This window comes from Ornithodoros turicata, chromosome 2, assembly GCF_037126465.1.
Source record: "Ornithodoros turicata isolate Travis chromosome 2, ASM3712646v1, whole genome shotgun sequence".
In the NCBI taxonomy this organism is placed as follows: domain Eukaryota; kingdom Metazoa; phylum Arthropoda; class Arachnida; order Ixodida; family Argasidae; genus Ornithodoros; species Ornithodoros turicata.
The window spans coordinates 16,492,598-16,496,383 of NC_088202.1; the positions used below are offsets into that span (position 1 = coordinate 16,492,598).

The 3,786-nt window shown below is 43.6% G+C and overlaps 1 long non-coding RNA gene across 1 annotated transcript; it reads right to left on the reverse strand.

The window, feature by feature from the left end:
- Positions 1–755: 755 nt before the first annotated feature.
- Positions 756–2,222, reverse strand: LOC135383157 (uncharacterized). The gene is made up of 3 exons (XR_010419702.1): positions 2,186–2,222; positions 1,945–2,062; positions 756–940 (listed from the first exon to the last, which is right to left on the reverse strand). It is a non-coding gene; the product is annotated as an uncharacterized LOC135383157 (long non-coding RNA).
- Positions 2,223–3,786: the final 1,564 nt, after the last annotated feature.

Below are 3,786 nucleotides of genomic sequence, written 5' to 3' on the forward strand. Positions count from 1 at the left end.
ACATGTTTGTGTCTGTCCCTTCGTGTTCCCTAGTCTTGGGGTTTTACATCATGGATAATGTGCAGGTTTCTATTCACGCTTAATGGCCGTAGCAGTAATGCATGAAGACCACTGCTAAGTTGTGTTGAAAAACACCACTTTATGTTTGCCATGTCTAAATGAAACGTACCTGACCTGATCCAAATTAACCGTTCTGAGTCTGGAACACACAAAGAGAAAAACGCAACACACGCCACAACATTAACAGATAGCAAATGAGCTGTAGCGAGCTCCACCTTGGGACAAAGTCAACAAGTAATTCACCAAAAGTCAATGAGCGCCTGAAATGTAACATCTCCAGTGGCGTAGCCAGACCTCAAAGGTAGGGGGGGGCTTGATACGAAAACTCGCCCCCCCCTTCGCTGATCCTGTGTCGACAACACACACATACTTGTGCACACTGCAAACTGATGATTAAAAAAGGGAACGAAAATAGTTGATTTAGACGTTCACAGTACGATTACATGTATGGGCTGTCATGACCAATGAAGTGGTGTCACGAGATTGGAAGTATTTTGAAAAGCTCATACTTTGAAAACCATTCAAGAGTGCTTCTTAGATAGACGCCATGAACTGCAAGAACTTTCGCGATAGTCACACTGGTCCCCCCCCCCCATATATTATGTTCTCGGATTTGCACAATTTGTGTGAGTCGGTGTAGGGGGCTCGAGCCCCCCCTAGCCCCCCCGTGGCTACGCCACTGGACATCTCTGACTGGTAGCAGGACGGTCCACGTTCAATTCCTGGTGCTAGCACTGACTGGCTTTTTCATGAATTATTTGTTGGAAGTTTCGATGTGCTTGAGAACCATTCGTCAACCATTGTATCCTCATGAGGTGATGAGGGTTTGTCATCCCAAAGAGACTCCCTTTCTGGCATGTGTCCTTATGGATGCTCATCACTGCAGAAAAAAAGAAAGAAAGAAAGGAAAAGCATTTAATGACAAGAAATGGATAGTCGCATTTACTGTATAATGATTGTGCACAACAGAAAGAATACTTTTGCACAGAAGGCTGTACTTCTTGATGTCTAACATCAAGTTACAAAATTCCAGAGTATATGACATGTTGTAAGGTAGAGAATAAGTAGAGTTACTGAGTTGTCGAGTTGAGTTGAGGGGGGAGTTGTACCCCCTTTTTATTTTATTATATATGATTATATAATTATCTTTATGTCTGTACCACCCCTCGCTCTCTACATTACAACATGTTTTATATATTCTGGGATTTTGTAACTTCATGTTAGACATTAACAAGAGCAGCCTTGTGCACGAAAGTCTCGTCTCATTAAAATGTAGATGCTCTCAACAGTCTTCTTTCTGTTGTGAATCTCTATCGCAGCATACCTGCACATTGCTGTTCTACGTACTGTGATTTTGCAGTACGAGTATGGACTTTGGTTAAAAAGACTACACAGCACTGCTCAGGTATTTTTGCCTATCGAACAGTATGTATGTATGCAGTATGCACACAGTATTTGTGCACCGGACCCACTAAAAATGTAGTAAATGTGGCATTGCCCACTGTAATGCACCAAGTTGAACACAATTATTGTAGAATCCAGGTATTTTAGCTTACATGTCAAGCCAGTACCACACCAGTATCCAGTGTGAAGTTGTGACAAATAAATAGTTTCCATTTTTCTTACCTCTCAGAAAACAGACAGTGAATTAATAAGAGTAGACAACGTTAACATGAATTCTGGGCTATTCTTCAGTTAAAGATTCACAGATAGTAAAGGCACCTTCCTCAATGGACGTTCAAGACGACACTGAAAATTCTGAAAGAAACGTTATCAGAGGCGACATCAGCTTCGGTGTGTCAAAGGGTTGTATGTCCAACAGTAATCCAGCTAAAAGTAACAAAAATGTGCAAAAGACAAATTAACTGAACTAATGTAACGTACCTTCTATATCAGACAGTGAAGCTTGTAACACCCCATCCACAGGAACCAGTGTCCAGACACAAAAGTGCTTGAACTGGGAGATAGCAGCTAATCGGAATGGCGACCTTTGTTTTCCACCCTGAAAGCACAGGTTGTAACTTTGAGGGCAGATTTAAAAGTGGTGTCAAGATGTCTGCATGCGAGTGCACACGAAAAGTTGAACATAGATGAATATTCAAATTATAACATCACATTGTCATACCTGTTGGTGGAGGTGGACTGCAACTAACGTGTCAGCAATTTCTTCATAACCAGATGCAAGCCAGATCATGCTTCATTTCCGCCTTCAGCGTGCGCCTGTGATAATTCAGAAGTTAGATTATCAATAGTAGTATTGTGTTGTTAATCGTGGTTATATCAGAGTAAGCGCAGTAGGAGAGCTGCACAATCGATTCATTAAGCCTGCTATTTTTTATATCTGAACGTCGACTTACCTTTTTCCGTGGCACGTTCAAAATGTTATGCGTCGGGCACCTCAGATTTTCATCAGACGATTTCGTCCCGAGATTCCAAATTGCCTCTGGAGTCGCGCGTAACCTATGATAACATTCGTGGACGAAATCCTTGCAGTGGAAATTAGCAGGCACCACTGTCAGCCAAGAGCTTCGCACTGCTTGGTCTTTTGGCAGCTTATAGTAGGTAACACTTGAATGATCCGATGAATTGTTCTAACAGCGTAGCACTGTCGCATCTTCGACAACTTCGCCGTGGCATATTCACGAATCATATCGCTCCAGCCCATAAAAGGCAAGGTCAGAACAAGGAAGTGCACTTTCCAAACGACGCTGTGCAAAAAAAAAAAAAAACATTCACATGCTTTGTTTCCGGCTTAGCAACAACATAACAGCTGTTCGCTTATGTACGATGCACAGAGGAGGAAACGAAAGAAGCCAAGCAGCCAAGCCAAGAGTCCATGTCAAGCCAAAGACAGATAAACCGAGAGCAGTGACGTCGGTGCGCCCGTGCGCAGGGTTTGCCGACGGTCTGACGGCCGGCGTGGGAACTAAAAAAACTGTTTTCTAAAAAACTACGAACAGTTGGAGCAAGATATTTCGCACACATATTCAGTGTTCGGTAATGAACACAGAGCGCGAGTATCGCTCAGTTCTGCGGCACTTCAAAATCGGCATATCTGACCTTTAAAGTGACAGGGGCGTAAACTCTCGGTCCAGTTACGATCGAATGAGATCGTTTGTCTAACGAGTGGGTATACCCACTCGTTAGAATGTGAAACATCTTCATTTGGAGATTTGCAGAAACGGAATTTCTGCAGAAACGAACATGTATTGCTCCACGACTGTCTACAAAATGACATGCTCCCCCTTTCATCGTATTTACACTAGTGGTTACATGAGGGCGTGAGATATTCTCGAGAAGATGCAGATGGAGACGAGAAAGAAGACGAACAAGTGACAACGACAAGCCATAGACAAACCATAGACAAACCATGCGAGCTATCCAAACAAAATTAAACAACCTCATTGGTCGACAAGATTGCAGCCTCGTTGGCAGCTGTAGTTCGTTCAGGGCGGTGACATCACAACACGTACCGGCTCGTTACAAGCACGATAGCCTCAACGAAGAAGCTAAACGAGGAGCAGAGATTGTGCCACAGTAGGGCGTCGATAAGTTTCTTCGTTTCGTTATTCGTAATGACTCGCTGACGTTGAAGCTGCCCAAGAAAGATGGCGCAGGGATTCTTCGCTTGGACGATCACACAAGCGGCTAACTGTGCCCATGGACGTGATGGCGTCAGGATGCCTTTCAACTGGACGAGACAGATTTTGTAAAGTTCTTCCGTCC